The 13694-nt window shown below is 44.8% G+C and overlaps 1 long non-coding RNA gene across 1 annotated transcript; it reads right to left on the reverse strand.

Moving 5' to 3' along the window:
- Window positions 1–5780: 5780 nt before the first annotated feature.
- On the reverse strand, window positions 5781–10799 carry LOC125293760. Its single transcript, XR_007193416.1, has 3 exons — window positions 10470–10799; window positions 10219–10287; window positions 5781–5871 (listed from the first exon to the last, which is right to left on the reverse strand). It is a non-coding gene; the product is annotated as an uncharacterized LOC125293760 (long non-coding RNA).
- Between the last annotated feature and the right edge of the window lie 2895 nt (window positions 10800–13694).

Genomic DNA, 13694 nt, shown 5'->3' on the forward strand with positions numbered 1-13694 from the left:
TAAACTGTTTTCAACGTCTCAACGAAGCCCCCCCCTTCCTATTCCCTTCCCACAGTGCTTCCCACCCTCCACCCCCCAGGCTTGCGACGCGTCTCGCCTCTTACGGAGTCACGTAGCCTCCTCATTAACACCCATCGGCCGCTTCCCGACACATCAGATCCCAAATGAGCCGGCACACTGCTGCTTTCCCCCGTGATTCATCTCTCCACACACTCTACTACCACTCTCTCTCCTCTCTCTCTCCACACACTCTACTACCACTCTCTCTCTCCTCTCTCCACACACTCTACTACCACTCTCTCTCTCCCTCTCTTCTCTCTCTCCCTCTCTCTCTCTTTCTCTCTCTCCGCACACTCTACTACCTCTCTCCCTCTCCCTCTCTCTCTCCCTCTCTCTCTCCACTCTCACCTCTCTCCCTCTATCCACACACTCTACTTTTCTCTCTCCCTCTCTCTCTATTTATTCTTTTCCAGATCTCTCTCTTTTCTTCTCTCTCTTCTCTCTCTTTCTCTCTGACATTTTACCTTTCCTTTTCCTTCTTTTCCTGCCTCTACTACCACTTCTCTCCCTCTCTCTCTTTCACATTATTACTACCCTTCCCTCTCCATCTCTCTCCTCTTTCTCTCTCTCCCTCTCCACACACTCTGCGACCCTCTTTCTCCCTTCTTTTCCACACACTCTACTTTTTCCCTCTCTTTCTTCCAGATTGCTACCACTCTCTCTCTCTCTCTCTCTCTGTTTTTCTCTCACTCCCGTTTCCTGTTTTGCTTTCTCTCCCTTTCTCCACCTCCATTCCTCCTCTCTGTGCTCTCTGATATTTACCATTTTAATCTGAAATGCAGCCATCTATCCCCCATCATTTGTTTTGCCTCTCCACTGTCCTTTTGCACGGCTGCAAATGCCCATCTGCTCCCCCTTTTGTGACTCTCTCTACGCACTGAAGACTGTTGCAGTCCCACGGAGAGGGCCGGCTCTGTGGAGCGCAGTCAGTGCACATTAGTGTGCTCTGTGTCCACCTCTCCACAGTCATGGCTGGTACGTGGTGTCTGTTTACCGTGTGGTGTTTTTTTCCTACAGTATTGTCTGGTCCCCAGGGGACTGTCTGCTTACCTACCTGTGTCCACATGTGCAGAGCCCCCTGTGTCCACATGTGCTCCACGGGCCTGGACCTCGGACTGACCTTACCCGAAAGAGGAGTGGAGGAGGAGTGCAGGCTCTCAGAAAAAAAAGTCACCTGCAAGGGAAAAAGCACCTTGCAGAGAGAACAATCGATCCATCGTGATTTCCTATTTTGTCTTCTGAAATAAATAGCTCTCTTCAGATGAGAGTAACTACGGGGAAATAGAAAGAGCTGAAACAGAAGAGGGAGGTGGCGGGAGGCTCTGATGCAGGCTATCGTTCTGCTGCAGCGGGTAGGGCGAGAGATAGACAGCCTAATAGAAAATGGCTGTGTTGTCTCTCGTCTCATTTGAAATGGGGCTCGCTCGGACAGGCTTTAAAGTTGCATGCCATCTCGGTGAGGAGGAACTCTCTTAACGGCTCAGCGATCCTCCTCTCTCTGCTGACTGAACAGTGGGCCTGAAGCAAAAATAAATAAATGAATAAAATTGTGGTGAGACTGGGGAAAAAAATACATTTCCCTCAAGAAAGTAGCTGAGGAAAAGTAGTGACAAAACTAGTGACAAATTGCGGATGCTTGGGTTAGGCAGTGTGAGTGACAGGCCAATCATCTTTATTTCGGGGCAAGGCCTTGCTGAGTGTTATTAATTCAAATGCAATTGCTGCCTCTATCTAATCCATATCGAAGCAATTAAACCCAAGCCATCTTTCCCTGGCACACAATTGATACATTCTGTAATCGTCTGTGATTTTTAAAAAGGAGAAATCTGTAAGAAATTGTAAGTGCCATTCAAGGGAAAAAAATGTAATCGAAAGCTATTCATTTGAGCCATAATTCAGCCCCCATAAGTTGCGGGCTAAGTGAGCATTAATCTTTGTGCAAAAGGGGATTTCACAATAGCTGGCCCTAGCTGCTGGCTCAGGCGAGCTGCCCCCGGAGATTGAGAAGAGGCAGGGAAACAATGAGGCAAGCATTCATTAAGCATCTAATCGGCTCCCCACATAAGGAGGCTGGACTGTCTGTCCACGGACGGGTCAAGGGCTTTCCTGAGAGGCCCGTGCGCCTGTCAGGCCATGCCAGGTTGCGGGAGAGAGGGCCAGTGCCGATTACAGCACGCCTCATCAGAGACTAGGACAGTCCCCAACAACTCACACATACATAATACATTGTGACTGCAGCATAGTCTCCATGAGAAAGAGGACAGTTTTTGCTGCTCCACAGAAGGATGTGAAGTTATTTTGCCAGTGTGGCTTTAAAACATAACAAACAGCCTTGGAATATTAGAAGAGTGTAAAGGAGATATTTTGATGCACCGGCTTTGTCAGAAATGTTGAAAAGATGCTCGTGGAGGCCTAATATATCCAGTGGGGTGTAAGAGAGGGGTGATGGACAGCTGGGAAGCTCCTTATGTATCCTCGTTCAGCTGCCAAGCAAAGCCCCCTTCTGTTTTGAAACCTAATAAAAAGTTGATGACTAAATGCATCTCCAGAAAGAACCTCATTCACTCCTGCTGCCAGGTGACAGAGGCGATTGGCGGTGAAGACCCTGGGATTTTAAATATTTCCTCGAGCTTGCCGCAGTGGATAAAGCCAGCGCTATCTCCAGCGCAGGAGGCGAGCGGGGTAGCCCAGCCCGGCTTACCACCACGGAGGCCCCACTCTTCAGGGTGACTGACTCTGCTCTTTATTAAAAAGAAACACATGTAGTGTCAAGCCGTCCAAGTGTGAAATTCAATTCTCGTCCCGATATGCTGTTGTTATTAAAGCCTGTGCTATCACACAGAAATCAGTCCAACACTGCTCAGTGCCAAGGACTCAAGCCGGATGAAGAGGTGTCAGATTTTAACCCATACTCAACAACAAATAAATAAGTAGACAAATGAACAAATATGATTATGTCTTCCTTCCTAAAGGCTATGTCATACTAATAAGATATTTGATGTCATTTTACTTTGGTTGGTTGCTTTGTCAGGCAAATATCGTTTATGCTGCCAGACAGATTTATAAGCCAAAAATTGCTGAGATGAAATTTGATCACATCTAGGCTACTCACCTTCAGATCACAACCTCCATATTTTATTCCTTTGATTCAAATACAGTTATCATCAAGCTCACTTTAAAAAACCTTTCACTGAAAAATGCTGCAATATGAAGCAACCTTGTGTATTCCTATTCAGACTAATGGAAAAAAAAAAGAAAATAGCCTTAAACTCTTTTGACAAGTACGCCCTTCTTGCACATGAGGGTGAGGGTTGGTGGGTGGCGTACTAAACAAACAATGACAGGAATCAGAAGAGGCCTCTCTGGCAATTTCATTATTCATGCTCTCCAGGCTGTGTTTTGGGTCAAGGCCACAATTCATCAGTCCTGGGCGAAGCAGGAGAAATGGAGGGATGGGGAAATGGAGGGATGGAGGATGGAGGGATGGAGAGATGGAGGAGAGCAGCAGGGGCGTCCTGCTTGCCTTTCTTAATCATGGGACAGGAGGCTGAGCCACCTGGGGTGACTGCCATGTTGCGGATGAGCCTGATTAGTTTGGAGCGGCGGTAAACCTAGCCGGATGACCTCAGGTATAAGGACACTGTCTGGGCGTGCGGACTCTGGTGTCTCGGGATTGTTTTTAATACACTGGAAGTGCTGATGGAGCAGGCTGGGCGCAGGAGAGCCAGATCAATAGGAGAGATAGGCCACGGACGACTGACAAATGGGAACGTCGGAGGAGGACGCAGGTATAGGGGAAAAGATAATTTGCTTGAGCGGAGAAGGAAACATTTTCTTTTGACTGTTGACTGGACCTGTGACCTGGTGAGATTATGGTTGAGTGTAAGTGGCAAACCTGGCATGCCCTACAGAGCTGTACTGGATTCAACACAACCCCCACCCCACCCCCTTTGATATGGGTCTTTTAGGTTTTTAAACCAGCTAAATGACTGGCAACACATTTCATGCAAACTATTGATGTCTTTCATATCAATAAAGTAAATAAATAATGTGTTTGTTTCTTTTTATCACAAACATATTACAGTAAACATTTGCCATCAAATCAATCAGCCATTAAAATTTAGATCACCAAACAGAAAAAATAGCCTTCATGTCTAAATTTAGAGGAATAGTTAGATGCAGCAAAATGTGCTTCTTTTGAATAATGACAACATGCAGCTACTGTAGCTCTGTTTGAGAACAAAGTAGGAAGGTTAAAACCTTGGAGCCTACATCCAATCTAGAGCACTGAAGACAACAACCAACCACGTTAAAAAAAAAAAAAAGTCTGTACTCATGGATGGGAAAGTTAGTTTGAGTGACCTGGTGGCCAAGGTCACATTAGACCAAAGCCACAACTAAATATGTATTTTGTATGTACATCTCAGTAGCATAGCCATAGCAAAGGTCAGACATGTTGTCTCAAAGTAAGTTTTAGAAAAATTCATACATGCCGTTGTATCTTGCGGGGTCAAATTGCTCTCCTCACAAGCCTAACCAAAAAGTCCATTAGACAGCAAAAACTAAGAGCAGAGAACACATTACTCAAGTTACCAGGTCTTTTACTGGCTCCCAATTAGATACAAATATAGATGTATAATCAGTTAGATACAGATATACCTAGACACAGAATCAAAGTCTTACTTATTGTCTATAAGCCACTACATGTAAGGGCTGTAAATACACACATACACTGAGATACTTTCTGAATATAAACCCAGCAGGCCTCCTAGATCTACAGGAGCTGGTCAGCTGATGCTCAGAGTGAAAACCAAACAGGGTGAAATAGCCATTATACTGCCCACTGCTGGAGCCAGCTCCCCATAGAGATCAGATCTGGTATGTTTTAAAAGCTAACACTTTTCCACTTCCTTTAATTAATCGGTGAGCTGTCATGAGTTCATCGTTTTGTAATTTTGTATTCAACACTTGCACTTTGGTTTTGACAGTGTTACATTAAAAAAAAATCTTTAAAAAATTACTGCTATTAATTTTATATTTTCTATGTATTTCTGTACACTAACTTCTAATGGGACTGATTTGATGGGGCTTTTGTGAAGATAAAAGCATGAGCTGGAGCAGGTTAAATAAGTGAGTTATGCAATTGCACTGATTTACATCTGATTTCCCCATGTGCACATGCACAACGCGTTCTTCTCATTCTTCAGGAATTATGCCACATCATTCATCACACACACATTTGTCTGTGACTCACAACTTCACCCATTCATCACACACACATTTGTCTGTGACTCACAACTTCACCCATTCATTACACACACATTTGTCTGTGACTCACAACTTCACCCATTCATTACACACACATTTGTCTGTGACTCACAACTTCACCCATTCATTACACACACACATTTGTCTGTGACTCACAACTTCACCCATTCATTTTGTTTTGTCTTAGTTGCCCATGAAACGGCAGCCCACAGACGTGTGATGTGCACGAACCTGTCCGTCTCCCCCAAATGCCAGTCCCCATGCCCATGTTCGCGGGCACACGGGCTCTAGAGTGCGGCGCTTTTGAAGAGGCTCATAATGCCGCCGCTTGTTTGGCCACGCAGCTGGCGTGTTTGAGTTGGCAGGCGCCAGTGTGGATGGCCATGGGGGCTGTTTGGGCCATAGCGACGCAGCCCCCCCCCCCCTCCGTGTCCACATCTCTGCTTGGAATGGTCCAGCCAGTGTGCAGTTGGCGGAGCGCTGGGGGTCGACGCAAGGTCAGTCCTGCCTCCAAAGCGATCATCTGGATGCCCCCTGTCCCTGCTGCACACAAACACACAATAACTCCCTTTTGTACACATTGCAAAAGGTGATGGAATATAGTATGAGTCACAAAACAAGCCATGAGGACCTAACTAAAAACATGCAGAGTGCTAGGCTGTCCAGTGAATAGCTGCGGATGCAACACCTCCTCCATGAAAGCACAAGAAAACCGCAAGCACTTAGCTCAGCAGCACCATGTCACCATGACTGTGGTGGACGCACAAAAGTCACTTGAAACACTTCTCATTTCAAGATCCTCAAGATCCTCATTTCTTTTTACGTGGGGGTGGCCAAGAGAAGCCCAAGAGAAATTATCAGAATCTCTGTGATGAGAAATGTTGCCGACCATTGTTAGATTTCATTTCCAAAGACCAGATGGGGAAATGAGTAATATAAAATATAAAATGCCACTGTGAAGAATAAGCCCTTCTCTGCCGTCTAACTGCTTATCAACCCTCGTCTCTTTCCTCTGTCGGTGGGAGAGGCCTGCTGTCCTTGCTCTGTGCCACAGCCACTGTTGCTTGAAGACGTCCACTGTCCATCTCCCACAATGTCCACTGTGTTGCCACATTTCAACAATGAAGATGTGACAGCTAATGAGCTGTATATCTCCGCAGGCAAATGGCCGTGCTGATCTGTTTGTTCTGTCATTAAGCCCGCCGCCTTTGACCTGTTTTGAGAGGCGGCAAATGCGGCCAGTGGTTTAGGGGATTACGGTTGTGAAGTGGCTGCTGCCTTGCGCTCCCAGCGCACGAGTTGGACAGGGCGCGACATGCTCAACTTATAAGCTTATTAAGCCCAGCGAATTCACTGAGTCGTTGCTGTGGATAAGCCAACTGTAAAAAGCCATGCGTGTGCGGCATCCGCTTCAGTGCTCGCTCGCACAATGTCCCTGGCTTATAAGACAACAGACAAGGTGGTGAAACAGTGTCCCCAGTATCTGCAAACAAATCGTCAGAGGTGGAAAGTAACGAAATACATTTACTCACGTTACTGTATTGAGTAGTTTTTCTGTGTATTTTGTATTTTTTAAGTAGTTTATAAAATCGGTATTTTAAATTTTACTTGATTACATTTTGAGTGAAGTATTGTACTTCGCTACATCAAAAATCCCATCCGTTACTTGAGTAAAAAAAAAGAACGAAAACGGAAAGGGAGAGAAAGAAATCGCGGCCTAAACCACTAGCCTAGTGATAATGATCAGCATGTAGCCTACAACAGCACATGAATCAAGCTGGCGCCATGCAGTCTTTCTGAAAGTGATGGAGACTAGATCACGAGATGCATCAGATTAGCCTAACCTATGAAAGTGTATTTTCCGCTATTCCAATCGGTTGTCTCAGTTCGTTTTAGCACTAATGATTGTGGAGATATTTAAGCAAACACCATGGGATTTCGTGTTTTGCCGTTTGTGCTCACCTTTCTTTGGAAAGAAGTTTATTAGCAGTTGTTTCCCCTCATTTTGATGTCTCTCTTTTTCCCTGCCTTTGTTTTTAGTAACCTGACTTGGCTTTCTTGGAGAAAGACATTGCACCAGCAGCAAAACAATTAGCGGTCCACTACTAGCGATGCTCTAGCCTGGGTGCCTTTCCGAACTTAGTCCCGCCCCACGGGAAGTTCGGTCTGGCATTGCTCCATTGTGGTGGAAGTATGCTCGCCCTAAATCGGGCGGACCAATCAAATCAGGCTTTACGATGATGGACAGGTGAGCAACAGCGACTCGGAGCACGCTTAGATTAGGCTTATGTTTGAAACAAAAACGCTGTGGCTAGAAGGAAACATAGCTTTTAAGACCCCATATGGAAATTTCATATTATTTAATGAGGTTGTATCACTGAAAACGATTATTTCTAAAAACTTTGGCAAAGTTGAGATGTGGGAAAACTGGTGGTTTCACTTTCATCAAGGGAAAACAGCGCTGTTGCATTGCGACATGTTCCCTTGTTTGTTTGAAATCTCTGATTGACCACCTGTTCGAGGGATTTGCGACAGCCTTTCCCAGCTGTTTAACATGTTTGTAGCCTATCAGTGTTCAACAGAATTATTTTTAAAAAATGAAGGGGATATAGGAGAAGAAGGATGGTTTGTGTGTTTTCTTCCTACACCGGTAAACGGTAAGCTATTTCGTTGCTCTGATTGGTTAGGTCTATCCAATTGAGTGCAGAGGCATTCCCCCCCTGTATCGGTTGAAACACGCCCCATAATTACGTCCCAATGGAGCAGTATCAGACTCATATTCTGACTAGAATTTGAGTATGACAACGTCAGGCTAGCGATGCTCAACTAAATAAACAAAAGATAGACTACCTTGTGAATCGTGTAGACGGACTAAACCATTGAGCTCTTTAGCAAGGGAGAGTGAGAGTGACCTTTCACAGTTTTCACTATGTTTTGTATACAAAATCCAGTCAGTCAAACTTTAAATTTCGTCTGACATTCATTTTGACATTTAATTTGGATGTTAAAATATTCAGGTAAAATAAATATATGGTGGAAATAAGTATTGAACGCTTATTTTTTTCCCCAGTAATTAACCTAAACTTCCAGTGAGTCTATTCGAAATTTTCACCACACATTATATTAACACACATATAAAAAATCTAAACATAAGAGTTTTGTGTATTAAAGTGGAATGACACAGGAAAAAAGTATTGAACGTGCCTACTGAAATTTCTTCAATACTTTGTGGAAAAGCCTTTGTTTGTAAAGACAGCTTCTAAACAGATTCCAGGGGTCCCTCTTGTGAATCCTGATCTTTAGTTACTTCCAGAACTATTTAATTGAATTGGCTGCCTTCAAGTCTTTCTGGAGCTTTCTCTGAGTGGTCCTTGGCTCTTGGAATTGACTATCCTTCTGACTCCCTGGTCAGAAATATTACAAGGAGATCCTGTGCATGGCCGGTTGATGATGCAGTGATGTTTCTTCCACTTGCAGATAATGGCTCCCATGCTGCTTACTGGAAGATTCTGATGTTTTGAAATGCATCTGTAACCAGTTGCATTGATATGTTTTGCAACAATAAGGTTGCAAAAGTCTTGGGAGAGCTTTTTGCTTTTATCCATCATGAAATGTTTCTTGTGTGACACCTTGATAATGAGAAACCTTTTTATAGCCCATCAATATGTAGGCTACTAACCAAGCTTATATTAATTTGCACAGATAGAAAGGATAACTACTCTCTATACAGATTCCAGCTCGTTCCTTCCCTTTCCTTAGTGCTTTTTCTTAGCGTGTTTAATACTTTTCCCCTGTGTTATTCCACTTCATTACATGACTCTACTTATGGAGTTGTTTGGATTTTTTATGTGTGGATTACCTGAGTTGTTACTAATGCCTGGTGAAAATGTTGTGCCCCCTGTATTCCACTTTTCAAGGACCCTCTCCTCCATTGGGGCCCTATACTTCCCACTTTCCCCCCCAGTACGACGCCCTTTAATCTGCTGAACCTTCTGCTCGTTTCCAAATATAAAAAAACTCTCTGCAACTCAATATTGGCCTGCCTGCCTCAGCTGCCTTTGAGGGGCTTTTCAGTTGTGCTGGATTACTGTTCACTGCAAAGCGACCCATGGATGAGTGCAACTAACTTTAAAAAATCAACTACTGCTCAAACTTAAAGGAGAACTCCGGTGATTTTTCACATAGATCTCCATTTCTCAACGTCCTTTTCAGGCAAGTACCTCCACTCGGCGGCCATATTGCAACACTTTTTTGGGCACTTATCGTGCATCTATTTCAGCAAAATTGCGTGTGCGTAAGGATTCACGACACCAATCTTGCTCCAGCAGCGAGATCATAACAGATGATTGGCACGATGTCTTCACAGCACACCACATGATTGGCTCAATGTATTTTACAACACACCACATGATTCACTCAATGTATTCACATGTCGACGTTTTGCCACGGAAGGGTTGTGATATGTGTAGACATATGATGTGTAGACAACTGCCATATTGGCGTTACAAACTAACCCCATGCATTACTATGGAGGATTTTTGAGTGCTGTATCTCCTCATTAGAAAGTCTTTGGTAAAACTGGTTGTTCTGGTACCCCCCCCAAAAAAGTAACTAAGTAACTTTTACTTAAAGTACATTTTAAATGAACTACTTTTTACTTTTACTTGAGTACATTTTCAGATCGGTATTTTAACTTGTACTTGAGTAATATTTCATCAAGGTATTGGTACTTTTACTTGAGTACAATATTTTCGTACTTTTTCCACCTCTGCAAATCATTCTTTTTTCTCACTGCCTCTCTTTCTCGAGGTATAGCATTGATAAAGACTTGGCTGTGTTTTCTCTGTCATGTCATGTGAGAAAGATACAGAAAGAAAGAAAGATACAGACCTTCCTTCAATCATGTCTGAGAACGAGGGAACCAGAAAAGATCCTTTTCATACTGTTCCTTCTGTGCTCCTGAAAGAAAATATGCAGTGACTACGCCAGGGACTACGAATGAATCTCTGTGTCTCCGTGTTCAGACTGTCATGATTCCTTAATTCTCAGATTTACATTATTCCTTGAGTGGTCAGCAAGAGAGAGAGAGTGAGAGAGAGAGAGAGAGAGAAATTGTGGAGAAGGAAGGAGAGATCTACTACCCTTGTGACTTGACAGTGATGGCATCGAATGCATTCATGCTGATAAAGTGTTGTGGCATTCTCCTGGCGCCAGTGCAGGTCGGTCCTCTGCTGCCTGTCTGCGGCCACGTGCTCCATACATGCCCACTCTGTCAGCATCTCTTTGGGGGAGCTGTTGTGATGGGCAGCCTTGCCGCAACCCTCAGGTCTCTCTGCCATGTGCGCATAAATCCACAGCCCAATCCTGCCTGTTTGAGTGTGGCAGCAGCCTATATTGGTTTCTCTCTAACGCTGGGATGGCATCGGGCGTGATCCACCACAGCACCCATCTTCCTGCCAGCAGGCTGGAGTCTGCTGCCCCTGCTCTCCCCCGGCTGCAGAGCTTCTCTCTGGGGCTAATTGCTGGCTCCACTCCCAGACTCCTCTAACGGTCTTGGAGGCTAACTGCTAGCAGTCCCCTCTGGCAAGGCTAATGCACACACGATATATTCACAGGTGGAATTTGGCAACCGAAAAACACTGCATTGAAAAAACACAAAGGAAATTCAAGGTCAAAGTCTCAGAAAATGATAAAATACAATGCATTTACTAATACGTGAGCTGTTAGGCAATTTCTTCCTGCGACCACAAACATAAAGTGAGAGCGTGACTGGTGGGAACTTCCCTTTCAGCTCCTCGTCACCCACACGTCCAGGTAAGGCCTCCTTGCCTCCGGCTGTTTTTCAGACCCATCTGGAGTGCTTGGCTCCAGATGGCTTGATCCTTCATCCTCCTGCCGCATCCCGAGCCCCCTCATAGCGCCCTCCCAGTGGAGCCGTGTGCAGGCGCGAAGGCCCGCGCTCCAATGTAATTGCACAAATTCCCTAACATGATTGGGAGGCAATGACAAACAACTCTGCTGCTTTGTGATGCTCTCTTTTCACCACATACTCCTCCCCAAGAACGAGCTGATTCGATTAGCCCTGACAGAGTGACAGGCAGCCAGGCAACCGCCAGGGAGAGAGAGAGAGAGAGAGAGAGAGCAAAAGACAGAGAGAGAGAGAGGGAGCTGGAGTGAGAAAAGATGGAGGGAATCACTGGCAAGGCAGGCTCCACTGTGACAGGTTGACATGACACTCAGGACAGAGCTGCAGCCAGGGATTACCTCTTTGTCCCCCTTTAAATCAGATCCTTCCTGGGTTCCACACAGGGCCCACTAAATGTGCACTGGGAGGATGTCCCTTTTTCTGACTCTTGACAGCAAAGCTCTAATTTGAGAGAGAGAACACAGCATTACAGTGCTGAAGCAACAAAGCCACAGCCACATAGTGCCACAGTAGGCTGCTTGCAGCTAGCAGGCCAGCATGTCCTCATTAACTAGCAGTTTCACCTAACTGTAGATAACCTCAGGAAGTATTAGCATGCACCAACCTTAAGGTATAGCACAACACTGTGCATTTAATAAAGTCTTAACATATAACCAAACACATCTGTCTTGAAATGTTTTGAAATGTATTGAACTATGAATCAATTTGCATGCATGATACAGTGTATGTGCAAAAGTCAAATATGCAACATTATAATGATTGTGTTGCTCTTATTGTGTATTGTAATGAGTACCTCTTGTCATGAATAATAGATCCAGACTCTGTGGAGGAGCCTTCCACTGGAGCAGACAGCAGGAAGACTGTCCCCTGAGGGAGCTCATCGAACAGGTGTGCACGAGCAACCTCACTCCCTTCAGGTGTCCCCGAAGCCCAGCTAAATCAAGGGGCGGTGGCCAGTCACACTAGGCGGGAGCCCTCGCTGGCCTCGACCCGTCCATGCTGGGGGATGACGGATCTCTGGCTTGGCCTGTCGTTGTCTCCTGCCGGCGCTTAACCTCCCAGAGGGCCCCCCATCCCTCACTCCTGCCTGCCCCGCACGTTCTGACCGCACTTTGGAGGCAATCAAGGAGGCCGACTTTATCCCGAACTGCCGTGGCTGCGTGCCCAGCTGTACGAGTTACCCCAAAGCAGCCTCGCCACCGCTCCTCCATACAGTAGCGGCACCCTCCTCAGGACACGAGCCTTCCACTCTCTTAATCAGCCGGGCAAAGCCCACACTGCTGTCAGATGGCCACCAGGGAAATCTCCATAGCTACTCCTGACTTCATCTGAAATTAATCCCCGCCAAAGCCAGAGAGACAATTCTGAGAGAGAAAGAGGGGAGAGGAGAGAAAGAGAGAGTGAGACAGAAAGTAAGGGGGGAGAAAGAGAGTGGGAAGATTGAGGCAGTGCATGAACGTGGCTGACGGATCCCCCAGCGGGCGAGATTTTCATCTGGATGAAGTCAAAAGCTGCTCTCGCTGAGCTGTTCGGCGTGGCACAGGTGCGTGAGTGGTGGTGCTCGCAGAGCAGACACACTGGTTGCTGAAAGAGAGAGGATGAAAGATTCAGCTACAGTTTGCTCATTTGCAATGGAATGTCCACCAAGGGTTGTTCCTGTGTTAAATTCATGCAAAATTACAGACACAGATGACGCTTCAACAATTAAATTAGGCAAGGCAAGGCCAGTTTATTTATGTAGCCAAAGTCATCCACAGGGTAATTCAATGAGCTTTGCATAAACAAAAGCAAAGACTAGTAAATCATAGAAAGTAAAATCATAGAAGGGCAACAGCTAAAATAGTTTAAAAAGTAAAGTAAGTAAAGGTTAAGAAGTAAAGGTTCCTGATGTTGAGTTAGTTATTGAGAAGATATGTTCAGTCTGATTTTACCAATTGTACCTTTGAAAAAGAATGCAAACTCATACCATTTATTAGCTGAAAGAAGATCAGGTACGTTTAGGGGATTGGAACTTTTAGACAGTTTTTTTATACTGTTTTTTATACTTCTACTGTCTTGCTTTGCATCTTTTTATGGGTTTCATACAGGATCTGAAGTTTGTATTTTTTACCATATTTTTTCAGTCTTCCTACATTCTCTTTTTAGAATTTTAAACGCTGGATTTTGTTTCCATCGTGCTTTCTGTTTGTCAGTGACTGTCTTGAATTTTAATGGGACAATGTCATCCATAATATTTGCCATTTTTTGAATTAAATTATTCAGTTAATCATCTACTGTACTAAGTCTGACAGTTGACTTGAGGTCTGTGAAAGTCCTTGCTCAAAGAGACCGCTTGTATGATCATTTATGATTCTCTTTCTTACCATCATGGATCTGTTCTGAACGTGTGGGGACATGAACACATCAAAGAACATGCAGATATGATCAGACAAGGCCAAAT

This window comes from Alosa alosa, chromosome 4 (genome assembly GCF_017589495.1).
Source record: "Alosa alosa isolate M-15738 ecotype Scorff River chromosome 4, AALO_Geno_1.1, whole genome shotgun sequence".
Taxonomy (NCBI): domain Eukaryota; kingdom Metazoa; phylum Chordata; class Actinopteri; order Clupeiformes; family Clupeidae; genus Alosa; species Alosa alosa.